Raw genomic sequence first — 15,893 nt, 5'->3', positions numbered from 1 at the left:
TAAACAGCTGTGAAGGACACGAACCTAGAACAACCAAAAGTGAGCCAACACCAGGTGGTCCATCCATCCACAGACACACAGGTACATCACAGTGATTAGGAAAATTAGAATACATCCTGTCACAGAGGAGAGGGATGGGCTGACCCTTCACTATTCAGTGTTTGGGATCAGCTGAGTAGACACCTGAAATTATGAGGATTTTAGGAACACTGAGAGCCTCCAGTTCAGCACCACCTAAAACTTCATTTGTTCGCTATTTTGTGTTTCATGCTTTGCTCCTGAAGCCCTTGGTTGGATCAGATCAACTGATTCGTGAAACTGAAACTTCTTCTATGACTTTTTTCCATCTATTTTTCCTAAGTATACACTCTGTAAAATCTCCCTTAGGAAAAGGGTTCTGTGGTCATATAAATTACTAGATACTCCTGATTCCTCTTGGAATTTCACAATGTACCTTGTTATACTAAAGTCCTGATTGTTTTCATTTATTCCAGTGCTGAGATGTATATGACCATGGAACTCTTTTTGTGAGTAAAATATATTAAATCCTCATTAACCAATGCTTTTCAGAGAATGCTTTGAGAAAGTTTTTTCAAAAAACTTTCTTACAGTGAGATACGGCATACATATGGAAAAGTACATGAAGCACAAACACGCAGCACAATGAATTACTGTAGACCAAACACTCCTCCGGCTACCACCCTGATCAACAAGCAGATCACTGCCAACACCTCCACTAGACCCCTGCGCACTCCTAATCCATCAGGGTTTCCTCCTTTCTCTTGAGAGAGAACCGTTGCCCTGACTTTATGATAATAACCTCCTTGCCGTGTTCACTGTTTTGCCACCTAGTATATATACCTAAACTGGAGATTTGTTTCGTGTGTTTTTGAACGCTATATAAATGGAATTATATGCTACATATCTGAGGGGCAGGTGGTGTAAGTATCTTCAACTTTAACAGAGAATGTCAAAGTCTTTGCCAAATTGAGGGAAAGAGGACCCGCTGACATGCCTACCACCAGGGTACAAGAGTTCCAGTTGCTCACTAGCAGATGTTTTCATTTCTGCCATCTACTCAATGGACACTGGAGCTTTGAATTTGCATTTCTCTGTTTAGTAAGGATTTTGAGCACATTTTGTTATGTTTACTGGTCATTTGTATATCTTCTTTTGTGCTGCTCATGTTCAAGGTTTCTGCTCATTTCTCAATGGAGTTTCTACTTCTCTCTTAATGGATAGGAGTTCTTTATCTATTCTAGATAAAATTATTTTATTGGGTACAGGAGCTGCAAATGTATTCTCTTGCTCTTTGGCTTGTTTTTTCTGTTTCTTAATGGGGTCTACTGTTGAACAAACATTCTTCGTTTAAACATAATCACATATATCAGTTGTTTTCCTTTTATGCTTAGTGCTTAGTGTGACTCCTGTAATAACACCTGTCTCTGGGGCCAGTGGTATTCCGAGGAGCTGGACTTGAAATAGTCAAGTCACTGGTCACTGCTGCTGCTGCTAAGTCGCTTCAGTCGTGTCCGACTGTGAGACTGGCAGCCCACCAGGCTCCTCTGTCCATGGGATTCTCCAGGCAAGAACACTGGAGTGGGTTGCCATTTCCTTCTCCAATGCATGAAAGTGAAAAGTGAAAGTGAAGTCACTCAGTCGTGTCCGACTCCTTGCGATCCCATGGACTGCAGCCTTCCAGGCTCGTCTGTCCATGGGATTTTCCAGGCAAGAGTACTGGAGTGGGGTGCCATTGCCTTCTCTGTCACTGGTCACTGGTAGTAGTCAAAGCCAAAAACTGCAGGTTGGAGAAGAAAAGGGAGGTGGGTGGAAATGGGGAGGGCAGAATGCCAGAAAAGGAATGATAGGGGTTATCAAGAAGGCAACAAGGGCCCTTCAGGTGGATAGAGGGTATGACTGCAAGTGGACTGAATGTCACTTTCACCAGACAGCTCCTTAAGTGTGGAAAGGATGGTGGCAGTATCTCAGAATGAACAGAGAATCAGTTAAGAAGATGTGTGGGGAGAGTAATGTGCATATCAACATCTCCAAAGGGAATTATGCTGAGAGAATTACCACTTTGGCTGGACCCACAAATGCCATCTTTAAAGCCTTTGCTACCATCATGGATGAGAGGACATCAGCACAGCTGCCAGCAAACCCCGGTCACCCTGAGCCTAGTGGTCCCTGCTAGCAGTATGGCTCTCTCACTCAGAAAGGTGGTTTTGAGATCAACAAAATATGACAAGGGAGTACAGGGGTTCAGGACCAGGTGGCAGGGAATATGCCTCCCTACTCGAGTGACCAGGCCATTATAATCTCTGATGTAAGCCATCACTGAGTGTATCTGACAAGCCCTTCTGGTCATGTTGGAGTCACCCTGACTCCAAAGGCCATCCAGCTCTCTGGTCATCTTTGCAGTAATCAGGACACATAAGACACAGGCAACGATGGCAAGGGCTTTCCTCATCTCTACTCCACTGCCCATCCATGTGCCTCAACCCTGGAGGCCTGCAGAATTCAAGGATGCTACTTCACAGCCACATTTGACCAAGCTTCCCCTGTTGGCAATGTGAAAATCTTGTTTTCCTCTGAGGCATGGCAACCCTGGATTCAGTGACATTGAATCCACTCTCCAGAGATGTATCTACTGTGACTACTCATGGACTCATCATTTTCAAGCATTTTCATTGACCTCTTATGGGTACCACCATACAAGGGGTAGCCATTCTCTTCTCCAGGGGATCTTCCCAACCCAGGGATAGAATTCAGTCTCCTGGACTGCAGGCAGATTCTTTACCATCTGAGCTACCAAGGAAGCCCACTACCACCACACAATGGGGCATTAGGGTGCCCAAATCAGTAACAGTCATCAGACATGGGGCATAGTTCATCACCGCAAACTCAAAGAAAGGACCTACCGTTAGGCCAGTGGCCATCATTGGATCTGCCGCCAGCATTAGCCTGGTTCCATATCTAATTGTCCAACTGTCCTCAGAAACAGGTGGCACAGGGAGCTGCTAAGACAATACAGATCCGTCTACAATGCTCTCTGGCTGTTCACCGCTCTTGATCCATCTGTGTTGTTTCTGAACAGTCAGCATTTCCAGGTTTTAAATAGTCTGTAAGTTTCCATTTCTTTACACTTTACCATCCACTTGTGACTTTTAAATTATTCTAATTCCTTTCTCCATTCAGCTGTTAGAGCTGAGTTCCATATTTAGTTTTATAAGCTTCTCCCTGTTTTGTTTTATTTTGGGGTTTTATGGTCATGAATTTCTTCTTGTTTGTCACAGACCCAGAAGACTAGAATATTAATACAATGCAGCTTAGTCTATGAGGTCAGAAATTTCTTAAAAACTAATTAAAAGATGGACTGGAAAAATTGTTAGCCAGATAAGGTTTTCCTCATGGTTGTCTTTGTTACTGTTTTGTAATCACAGGAAGCTTGAAATCTTGATAGATTCTTGCTCTGGGTATCTTTTCGCTTTATTCTCCTGTGACAAAAGCTACAAGGACAAGAACATCACATCCTCTTGGTAGTGACTGTGGAGCAGCCTTTTGGAAGTCAAAGAACTGCCATTTATTCGTTTTCTCCTACCTGCTAAGCATTGTACTGAGCTGCAGACATACATCACGTAGTTGATTCTCTCCCCAGTTCTAGAGGGAAGTGTTACTAGCCCTCTTTAAAGTGGGAAAGTGAAGATTCACTGAGGCAAAATACCTTGAGCAAGGTCACACAGGTCAGCCAGCCGGTCAATGGCAAAGGCTGGATCTGAACTCCAGATTGACTCTCACCCAAGTTCATGGCTTTCCCACTGCAACATGCTACCCTCTGGTCAGAGCAGGGGACTTGGCTAACTGGTTCTGTGAAATGGGAGAATAAAGTGGCACCTTTGCTGCAGGATAAATGATGAGGAAAAATCTTTCTATTTACTGTCTTGGTGTGGCTTACCCTAGAAGTGGGACCTAAGAGAGGAATGTGAGTACAAACTATTTCTTTGTGTGGTGATTCCAGGAAACAGTAGTGGAGAAAGTGAGATAGGAAGGTACAACAGCCAAGAAAGGGAAGATTATCAAACATTGGGGGTCACTGGAGCACAGTTCTGCTGGGGAACTTCCAGAGGTTGCCCTGTACCCTAGATATGCAAAATTCACCATGGCTCCAGTGCAGGGCTGAGGCAGCTGGTTTTTTTATCTGCCAACTCCCACCCATCATTAGATGAGGGCGGCCATGGAGGGATTAGTGCTCTGGCATTTGGGTTCCCCCTGAGGACTCAAAAGGGTCCTGTTGGCCAAGCCTTGCAGGTGTTTGTAGTAAAGAGCTTTTGGTGTAGAGGTGGACACCCAGGGGATGTGGCAGAAAACCAATACTGTCTCCTCCATCCTCTGCTAATAAAACCCAATGTGAAAGAGAAAGAAAAGCTCTGGTAAAGAAGAGAAGGCTATAGAAAAGGTTTAAATCCCTCCAAAGGGCTGTGCAATATAATATTCCTGAGACATTCACAGTGGCACCTTCCAATCTAATTTGCCACACTCAGGAAGTGACACCCACCACACTACAGTTTAATAATTTAGCTATTATTCCAGAGTGATCCTATTAACAGTCCATTCATTTTCTCCCCAGCGGTTCAGCCATTGAAATTCACCCACTGCGTCTTGTGACTATTAGTGATACTCTGGGAAGTATTATTCAGGAGCATGTACCGAAAAAGATTTGACAAAGATTTCACATGCAACCTGATACGAAAGACATGATTTCCACATTGGACTGGGGAATGGGCTGGGCTGGGTTGAGTCTCAGACACTCTCTTAGAGCTGGAGTTTTTCCAGCTCCCTTTCCCATTCACAAAATGGGGGGAGGGGTGGCCAGTCCAGGCGGTGTTTAGAGATTTTAAAGACTGACTAAATAAAGGGGCTTTTTAATGCTAATTAACCCACTTAATCCCTTTCAGAGACTAGCATTTTCAATAGCTTTAAAATAGACAAAAAATGTAATAAATGGGGAGGGAGGGAGGAGCTGACTATTGAAGAAGGTGACAAGTGATGTTAACTTGCACTGACTATGAAGGACTCTGATGCTGGGTAGGTTCAGAAAGAGCAAACACCTTAAAGAAAACCAGTACAATACTGCAAAAAATTTCAGTTTCTGCCTCAATTTCCTGTTCAGCAATGTACAACCCATGTCCTGCCTTGGCCAAAGTTGCTACAATTCAGTTCATGTGCCCTTGTGAAAGTAGTTGTAACCCAAGGACTACAAGTAAAATTAGGCCAAAGTAAAATTAGTTATCAAAGCAGATACTCTTTTTAACCACCCCCCCCAATACACACACACATACACACACACACACACACACACACACACACATACCCCTTCACACACATACCTTTCTGACGACAACATTTTCTTTCTTCAAGATGAAATAATTTCTAAGGTGTTCTCAATAGAGTATACTAACGCATATATATGGAATTTAGAAAGATGGTAACAATAACCCTGTGTACGAGACAGCAAAAGAGACACTGATGTATAGAACAGTCTTATGGACTCTGTGGGAGAGGGAGAGGGTGGGAAGATTTGGGAGAATGGCATTGAAACATGTAAAATATCATGTATGAAACGAGTTGCCAGTCCAGGTTCGATGCACGATACTGGATGCTTGGGGCTGGTGTACTGGGACGACCCAGGGGGCTGGTATGGGGAGGGAGGAGGGAGGAGGGTTCAGGATGGGGAACACATGTATACCTGTGGTGGATTCATTTTGATATTTGGCAAAACTAATACAATTATGTAAAGATTAAAAATAAAATAAAATTTAAAAAAAATTTCTAAGGTGTTCTGATGCTTGGTCTGTACTTCAGCCTCAGGACTTTTTGTTATTAGGGTCAGCTAAATTGCTTGCTGATCCTAGCACTAGTGATGGAATCAGGTTGACCAGGGTTAGAGTTCAGGTTGTGTCACTTAACTGGTCTTAGGTTTTTTAACTTGTAAAATGGAGCCGATACTGGTATATTTCTTATCAGCTGTAGGAAAAATTCTGCTCCAAAGGAAAACAATACGGTCTCCATAGCAGGGAGGTCAAGTAACCTTTTCTGTAAAGGGCTAGAGAGTAAATATTTAAAGTTTTGTGGACTACCTGGTCACTGCTGCAACTACTCAGTAATGCCACTGGAGCATGAAAGCAACCTCAGGAAATGCACAAATGAATACATGTGGCTGTGTTCCAATAAAACTTTATTTATAACAGCAGGCAGTGGGCTGCATTTGGCCCATGGGCAGCAGTCTCCAGCACAGGTGTCTAGGTTTTACCATTCTAGCTTTTTGCTGCCATTGAGCCATTTTACAACTCTGTATTTGAAAATCATTCTTGTCTATAGACATGCAAATTCTGTCCTTTAGAGGTTCAATTTGATGTGCCTTCAGCCCTGTGGAAAAGATCAAATTTGCCAGTATTTGCATATTCATTTCAATATTCCTGATCTATAAATGTGTCTGCTCTTGAACTGGTTGTACCATCCTACCAATTCCTTCATTAATGAGAAAAACATTTAATAATGTTAAAGAAAAAGTTATTCTGACGCCTGTTAAACTGATATGGAAGACTGTATCATCACTATTGCAATAGGTGTCCAGACTATTATAACAGGGCAGACAAATCAGGCTCAACTTGGAATACTGGCAAAGACAGATGTGGATTTATAGCCAATGATCAGAGTGAAGGAGTCAATGGGTATAAAATTATCAATACCAACAGGAAACATCAAGCATACAAGGATTCTTGGTGAATGCAGGTCAGGGTAATGAGATATCAAGGACAGAAGTTGAGGAATTTGATCAGATATCAAGGGTGATCAGATGTCAGGAATGGGGTGATTCTCACTAACCTGATTTAGCAGGGTTCTTGCTAAAATTGGGCTAGGCAGGCCAAAGACAAGGCCCAAAGATGAGGCCTAATCAAAAGGAGACCTCAGAAGAGCCTGTCTCAAGTTTGGTCAAAGAGTTTCTGTCATGGTAAAGAAAAATGTCATGACACTTCTTAAAGACAGTAAGGCAGATTTATCCATGGGGATTACAACAATGAGGTTTTGTACAGGGAGAGAGAGAGATCAGACTCATCTCTGAAACCAGGACAAGTGAAGATTTATAGCCAAAGGTGGGGAGGGGGTGGGAGTCGGGGTCAGTAGATGGAAAACTACTAAGAGGAAACTGAGGGCTGAGGGAGATTCTGGCTAAGCTGACTTGACAGGATTCTTGCTGAGGCAGGTCTGGGTGGTAAGATATCATGGGTGAGGGGATGAGAAATGTGATCAGATACAAGAGCAGTGGGATTCAAATGGAGGATTGTGGTTGAACTCAGTAGATTCTCAAATAAAGAGACCAAGGACAGCGCCCGAAGCTAGGGCCTTGAAGATTTAGAGGGGCCTGACTCGAGTTAGGTTGAGGAGAGAGTCTTTGTCAGTCAACATGTGTTCATTTTATATCTGTATGAAAGTCACGGATGAAGCTTTTTTGAAAATTCACCTTAAATCCAGCCAATATTTTTGAAGGAATTAACACAGCAACTGGTACATGGCGAACACTTAATAAAGTTGTTCTTGAGTTGTTACTGCTGGTTTGTTGTTATGATAAGATGAATGAGAATGCCAACAAGAAACAGAACTCAGCCCAAACCGTTCAAATTCCAGTGAAGGGACTACTTTGTGGGAAGGTTAAGGGAACCAACAAGAGATGTCAAAGGCCAGAGGCTATGACAAGGGGCCATTACCATGTGCTGAGGGCATAAGGGGAGGAAACGGTGTCACTGGATTGCAGTGAGAGCTGGGACCATGGACAAGGGGCCACTGGTCAGGATCTGTGGTCATAGAGGGACGCAATTCTTGCCAGAGATGGGGTGCTGAAACAGGGAAGGAGCAGGGAAGAAATATTTCAGTCTCTCTCTCCTCCTGCCTTCTGATCTCCTGCTGGGCCCATTCCTTGGCTGAACTCAATCAGAAGGCAGCTGCCAGGGAACCTGGGTGATATAGTCTGCCTCCTGGGGCACAGAGGTAGGCAGACAAGGATGTAGGATGCATCTTGGGGTGGGGGGTGGTGAAGAATACCCAGCACAATTATTACTATTATTTTCTTATAATGCTCAAAACCCACAGAATGTACACCACCAAGAATGAAACCTAATATACACTATGGATTTTGAGTGATAATGATATATCAGTGTAGGCTTCTTAATTTTAACAAATGCCCCATTCTAGGGTAGGGGGGTGCTGCTGACAGTGGAGGCAAGAGTGCTCCCTGGAGGATGCTTCGTGCAGAGGGGATCCAAAGTTCAAGGGCAGAGCAGAGGGCTATTAGGGTGCCAAGTTCAGAACCTCTCCAGCGATCTTCAGAACCTCTGCCTGAAAGACCACCTCTCTCGCTTCTACCCCTGGCTACTCTTTCTCTTTGTGCATGTGTAAATTTAAAGGTTACTTCCCCCAGAGATGCCTCTCCTGACCCTCAATACAAATCAGGTTTCTCCCATTATTCTTGACTCTTTGTCTTGTTTTTTCTTCAGAGAGCTTATCACCAGGTAGGATTGCTACCTGGTGATAAGATAAGATAAGATAAGATAAGATAAGATAGATATTTGCCAATCAGTTTATTGCTTGAGTTCCTCTCTTACAGACTATAGGCTTCATGAGAACTGAAACACCACCTACCACTAATAACCCAGTGTTTAGAAGAGGCCCCGGAGAAGGCAATGGCACCCCATTCCAGTACTCTTGCCTGGAAAATCCCATGGATGGAGGAGCCTGGTAGGCTGCAGTCCATGGGGTCGCTAAGAGTCGGACACAACTGAGCGACTTCACTTTCACGTTTCACTTTTATGCATTGGAGAAGGAAATGGCAACCCACTCCAGTGTTCTTGCCTGGAGAATCCCAGGGATGGGGGAGCCTGGTGGGCTGTCGTCTCTGGGGTCGCAGAGTCGGACACGACTGAAGCGACTTAGCAGTAGCAGTAGAAGAGGCCCTGACACGGAGGTGATAATCAATAAATGTGTGTCTAATAAGTGAATGCATGAATAAATCAATTAAGTCACTGAAATTAAATGAATGAAAACTAGTTGCCCCTTCTAACCTCACATAACAGCTTTCTCTACTTCCAGCCAGCCTATGGATATCAAGATGCCAGCAGGGTAGGAAAGGACAGGGGAATCAGGACAGATTTTAAAGATGGTTATAAGGACCTGGGCTTGGCTTCTAAGTCAAATGGGAAGGCACTGGAGGGACTCGGATATCTTCTGCCCCTCCTTCCACTTCACTGAGCACTCTCTCCCATCCCTAGGAGAGGTTCAACAGTAGGGACTCATAGTAGGCATTCAATCAATTTGTTGAATAAATGCATGAATGTATGTGTGCATGAATGAATAAAAACATGATTTCTGTCCCTAAAGAACTTATGAGTATTGTAATAAGATACAATTCATATTCATGGAATTATTGGAGAATTCCAGGGATGGGAGAGGGTACAAGACAAATGCCAGACTGCAACCAGATATTTGGTGGGAGAAACTCAGGAATCACATTTCTATATTTTGAATTGATTCATTGTCTGTCTTGTCTCCACTGTTTCAATTAGAAACAGTTTTAGAGCAGAGCCCAAGTTTACGACTGATTCAGATCCCTGGGGCCCTACCACAGAGTCCAGTGTCATGAGGTGTGCCAAAAATACTCTTCTGGTTCTCATGCTGCTTCAGCAGGCTGGATTAATTTTTAGGGCAGTGCATGTCACATGCCAGCCCTCTAGACAGACCTTGGGGGATCCCTCTTGGGGAGTCACCCAATGTAGTTCCCTTCATGCTGTACAGCTAAGAGATAGCTCTGACGGGTCTGGTTTTTTACTGCATTGTCCTAACTTTCCAGTCCCAAGGTAGGAGCAAGGGTTGTTGCTCTGGGGTCACTGGCTTTTCTTTCTGTACAAAGACTAGCCGTGGTGCTCCAGGGTTGTAGGAAAAGCACTGGACACTTACTATCTGTGTGTCTACAGATGCATCATTTCATTTCTCTGGGCCTCAGTGTTTCTCATTTATAAAATTAGAGGGTGGAGAGGGGATAAGAGAATTCCTAAGATCCCTTCCTGCTCTCCACAGATTCTAATTCCTGATTCGACATGAGAAAGTGATTCCTTAAATGGCCATAATCCATCTTCTAACTTCCAGAATGCTCCTAAGCCATGTATGTGCTGTATCTCTGGACCATTTCCAGAGATTTCAGATTTTGCTCATCTTAGAGACACACTTATTTCTAAAATGCCAGACCCTGATCTGTTTAGTAACTGGAGCTTATTTTTATTTTTTGGCATTGAGTTTCTGACATCTGGAACAACTTCCTGTCAGATCCCAGAAGGTTCCCTCCCAGAGTGTCTTCAACAGCAGCAAACAATTTACACCCACCCAGGACCCATCATGCCTAAGATGTCTTGGGGGCATCTTACTGCAATTAGGAGAAAATGAAACCAGGAGCTCAGACTGATGAAAACTGAGGTTGGAAACTAGTACTGAAATAGAAATCATTAGTGTAGTTAAAATGTAGCTGAAAGTGCCAATTCCTTTGAGGTAGCATGTTTGGGAGAGCAAGCAAAGGATGCCAAGTCATTGTGCCTGTAGTTCTGTGGACAGGACAAACTCAAGAACAACATTAAGCTTCTACTTGTTGGTTAATTGGCCAGAGATTCTGATGAGCTGATAAAACAGGAGAAGCCACTGAAACCTGGGCAGTGCCCTTAAACATCATTCTCTTCGAGCTCCAGTAATTGACTAGTTTACGTTGCATGTAATCAGGCACAGACTCCTTAAAGGACGGAAGTGTGGTAGTTTACATAGGAAGTGATCCTAGAAAAGTACCTGTAGACGAATGGGGAAGTAAGATAGGGACGGAAAGAAAGCCAATAAAGGGAGGATTATTGAGCAGGGTACCACTGTGGGGCTGAAGCTCAGTCCTGCTGGGGAACTCTGGGAAACTGCACAACACATCTTGGAGTGTGTCACCTGAGGGGCATGAAAACTGGGGTATTTACCCTCAACTCCAATCTGTCATTGGTTGAGGGCTATTCCTGGAGGCATCGTTGGCCTCCCCATGGAAGTAGCACAGAGAACGTTAAGAGGAAGAGCTATGAAGTAGGTATGAAGCTTGAAGTAGGATGCCTTCAGAATGGTAACTGCTGAGGGGATGTGAGCAGGGCCCTGAGAGCACCTGCCATCTTAACCCTGACCATAGTTCACACTGCTGGGTAGTCAATCTGCACAATGAGTCAGGTGTGGGGGGAAATCATAGCATCCTGGAGATGAGTACACCTTACTGATCTCTAGTCTATCCCCCTCATTTTCCAGATAAGAAAATAAAGGCTTAGAACAGCACTGTCCAATAAAAATGTAATGCAAGCCACCTATGTAATTTTTTAAAAAGCTAGTAGCACATTTCAACAGAGAAGGCAATGGCACCCTAACTCCAGTCCTCTTGCCTGGAAAATCCCATGGATGGAGGAGCCTGGTAGGCTGCAGTCCATGGGGTCGTGAAGAGTCGGACACGACCGAGCGACTTCACTTTCACTTTTCACTTTAATGCATTGGAGAAGGAAATGGCAACCCGCTCCAGTGTTCTTGCCTGGAGAATCCCAGGGACGGGGGAGCCTGGTGGGCTGCCATCTATGGGGTCGCACAGAGTCGGACACGACCGAAGCAACTTAGCAGCAGCAGCAGGAGCAGCACATTTCAAAAGTAAAATGAACAGGTGAAATTGACTTTAATAGCATACTTTATTCAACCCAATATGCTCAAACTATTAGCATTTTAACATAATCAACATAAAAGTGATTACTGAGATATTTTGCATTTTAGATACTATGGCTTTGAAAATTTCCACTTACAGCACATCCCAATACAGACTGGTCACACTTCAAGTGCTCAGGACCCAGCTGTGGCTAGTGCCTACCATACTGAACAGCACAAAGTGAAACATTTCCAGCATTGTGAAAGTTCTATTGGACACCGCTGGTCTAGTGTCATCTGCTCCAATTTAGAGTGCTCGTGGGTAGGAGACGTAGTTGACAAGAAGCCAGAAGAGAACCCTAGGATCTGTAGTTAGGCTGGAACCCTGGGCTTGAAATCTCCCCAAAAATAAAAGGAAGGAAGTTCTGATGGCCCCTCAAGCTGGTGAAAGCCAAGATTAAGTTGGCTGGTTGCACAACCTCCTAGATACAAGATCCTGAGGTCCTTCTCCCCTGGAGAAGGAAATGGCAACCCACTGCAGTATTCTTGCCTGGAGAATCCCATGGACAGAGGAGCCTGGAGGGCTACAGTCCACGGGGTCGCAAGAGTCGTACATGACTGTGTGACTAAACCACCACCACCACCTAAAGTCAAGCTCAGGGAGACCTCTGGAGGGAAAGGTCAGGTCTCTCCTGTTCATCACCATGTCCCCAGCCCAGGACCTGGCACACAGGAGGCCCTTGAGAGCTCTAGAGAATGGTGATGAGCAGCATCCTTGGGGCACTGTCACAGATCATCAGTAGGTGGGGGCTGGGGAGAAGCTGTGAGGTGATCAGTGTTGCCATTTTGGGGGTCACCGGGTGACATGGTCATGAGCCCAGTGGTGAAGGGATGGTTGGATGAAGGAACCTAAAAGAGAATCAAGTCTCCGTCCACTCACCGATCCTTTCGTAACAGCCATGTAATATGCCATCCCACAAAGAGAGGAACAGAGGCACAGAGCAGTTAAGAGAATCTTCCAGCGGGACCACTGTATTTGCCTGGCATGAACTGCTTTGACATTGGGCCCTACACACATACTTAACAAGAGGCACTTTGCCTGGGGTTTTATTCCCACAATAAATCTTGTCATTTTCTGCTCCCAAGACTGGCTCCTCTCCTCTGTACTATGCTAACAGCTTCCTTTCCCAGCAGCCGCAGCAGTAAACGGTGCACGCAACACCGAAGGTAAGGTTTCAAGGTGAAGCCTTTGGAAGCGACTTCTTTATAATCTCATTTATGGCCATGCCGTATTTCATGCTGCAACTCCCTAACGCAGTAGGTGGCTCTCTGTGTCTTCTGGCAAAAGGGAGACTGAGCTGTAATCCCACCCTCCAACCCGCACACACCCCTCCCAGTGGAATTTGGAAGTGAAAGCGCCTCCCGGCTTTTGAAAGGAGAGGTTATCTTCTCTTCGTGCTCCTATGGGGCTACTTGCTACCCAGCCAGTCAAGAGAAGAAATGGGGGAGATGCGGCTGCTCCAAGAAGGTACCTCTAATTCATTCTGCACACTGAGAGGCGCCTCCCCTAGAACTCCTACTGTGCTGTCAAGCCTCTGTCTTCCGTTGGCCACGAGACAACCATTCCTCTTGAGTAGCAATGAGGGAAGGGTGTTACTCTGTTGCTTCCTCCTCTCCTCCGTATATCTAGCCCAACTCCATCAAAGCCCTGCAAATTGGTTGACTGATCTACCAAATGATTGCCAAGCTCCATCTTTGGTGTATTCAAATCACATAATTGGTATGGCCTCTCTAGCAGGCAAACAATGCAATGTGACTGGTCTATGTCTTCCAAGAAGGGGCCAAGAGTCCTACAACCGAGGGAAAATTCAATGAATATATTAATACTTGGGGTCTAGATCAGTTTCAAGTTCTGTCTGAAGCCAAAGCACAACCTGACTTTGCACACAGACTCCTCCAACACACACATTCACAAACACACACATGATGAGAGGTCCTATAGGACGTTTGAGGATGTGATCCTCAAATATTCTTTATCTGGCACACACTGGATGCTTAATAAATATATGTTAAATAAAATCAATGAAGGTGGCCACTTGGTTATCCTGGGGAGACAGCATGATCAAGTAGGGGAAAAAAAGTATGGGCAATAGACAAATCTTGCCTCCACCTAGAGCTATCTGCGTGGGCTTTGGCAAATGCCTTGACTTTTCAGAGTGTCAATTTTCCTCATCTGTAAAATGGGAATGATCATATCTACCTCCCAGAGTTGCTGTGCTGATTACATGAGATATTCTCTATAAAACTCCTAGGTACCTCATAGGCACGTGGGAAACATCAGTTACTTTCCCCACTGTCTGGAATATTCTTGCTCACATGGCAGATCCCCAGGTGCACATGCCAGCCCTCTAGACAGACCTTGAGGGATCCCTCTTGGGGAGTCACCCAACGTAGTTCCCTTCATGCTGTATAGCTAAGGGAACTGTACAGCTTGCCTTGTTATATTGCAAAGCCCTGCAAATCGGTTGACTGATCTACCAAATGATTGGCAAGCTCCATCTTTGGTGTATTCAAATCACATAATTGGCTTTGCAATATAACAAGGCAAGCTGTACAGTTCCCTTAGCTGTATGGCATGAAGGGAACCGTTGGGTGACTTCCCAAGAGGGATCCCTCAAGGTCTGTATTGTATATTTGCAAGGCTTGCCTTGAATATAACAGGCCAGGAAGAGGCACTCCCTCCTTCAGCCCTGCTTTTCTCATATCTCTTAGGGCACTTACTGCACTTCTCACCCCACACTGGGTCACTGAGCTTTGGGTCACTGCTCTCCAACTGTGAGGTCAAGACCAAGCTTCCAGCATTTTGTATCCTCAGCACTTAGCATACTGCCTGGCATGTAGTAGGCACTCAATAAAGACTTCCTTTCCTGTATAGGAAAAAAAGGTAAGAAGTACACATACAAAATGTAACCATGGTTATTTAAAGTTGGTGGGATTATGGTTTGTTTTACTCCTTTGGCAGGGGGGTCTTCTATATTTTAAAAAATATTTTCCCCTACAATAGCCATGTTATATTTGAGTAACAATGCTGTGCTATGCTGTGCTTAGTCGCCCAGTCATGTCCAACTCTGCGACCCCATGGACTGCAGCCCACCAGGCTCCTCTGTCCATGGGATTCTCCAGGCAAGAATACTGCAGTGGGTTGCCATGCCCTCCTCCAGGGTATCTTCCCAACTGAGGGATTGAATCCAGGTCTCCTGCATCGCAGGCGAATTCTTTACTGTCTGAGCCACCAGGGAAGCCCAAGAATACTGGAGTGGGTAGCCTATCCCGACTCCAGGGGATCTTCCTGACCCAGGAATTGAACCGGGGTCTCCTGCATTGCAGGTAGATTCTTTACCATCTGAGCCACCAGGGAAACCCTAAGTAACAATATGATTCTGTAAAAATTAATAAATGTATGCTCTATAAGATGATGAATGGGTGAGTAGATGGATAAGTGTATTTGACACATTTAGCCAGTTTCCATTTTCCCTGATTTTCAGTGTCTGGGTCTGGGGCTGAGCCTGCTCCCTATTTCCTACCAAATGGTTTTGAAGCTCTATTCCTCCCATTCAATTTTACATTTTTCTGAATACCCCATCCAGGAAGGAAAAATGATCCCCAGTTCACCATGCCAGCACTCAGCAAACTTTTGTTACAAAGGTGTAGGTAATAAAAATATCTTAGTCTTTGGGGGGGCGGTACAGTCTCTGTTCACAATTTCTCAACTCTACTGTCATAGCATGAACACAGCCATAGACAACACGTAAGTGAATGAGCGTGGCTGTGTTCCAATAAAACTTTATTTACAAAAATGCAGCAGGCCAGGTTTGGCCCAACAGCTGCTTGTTGCCAATCTCTGGTCTGTGACTTTGCCAATGGTGCTTCTCTTCCTGGAAAGCCCCCTCTCCTGCTCCCCTATTTAAATTCTGTCCATCTTCTATCTTTCAGCTACAATATTACTACTTATCATCTACTGTCTTAGCCTGCTGTTACTGCACTAAAATTACACGTATTCTCCCTGGTGGCTCAGATGGTAAAGAATCTACCTGCAATGCAGGAGACATGAGTTTGATCCCTGGGTTGGGAAGACCCCCGGAGAAGGG

General features: G+C 44.7%; 1 protein-coding gene across 12 annotated transcripts in view; it reads right to left on the bottom strand.

The window, feature by feature from the left end:
- The window catches only part of NHS (NHS actin remodeling regulator), a 505,180-nt gene that overhangs the window by 384,862 nt on the left and 104,425 nt on the right, over nt 1–15,893 (bottom strand). The gene's annotated exons all lie outside the window — the stretch shown is intronic.

This window comes from Bubalus kerabau, chromosome X (genome assembly GCF_029407905.1).
Source record: "Bubalus kerabau isolate K-KA32 ecotype Philippines breed swamp buffalo chromosome X, PCC_UOA_SB_1v2, whole genome shotgun sequence".
Classification (NCBI taxonomy): domain Eukaryota; kingdom Metazoa; phylum Chordata; class Mammalia; order Artiodactyla; family Bovidae; genus Bubalus; species Bubalus kerabau.
This window is presented reverse-complemented; position numbering and strand designations above follow the sequence as displayed.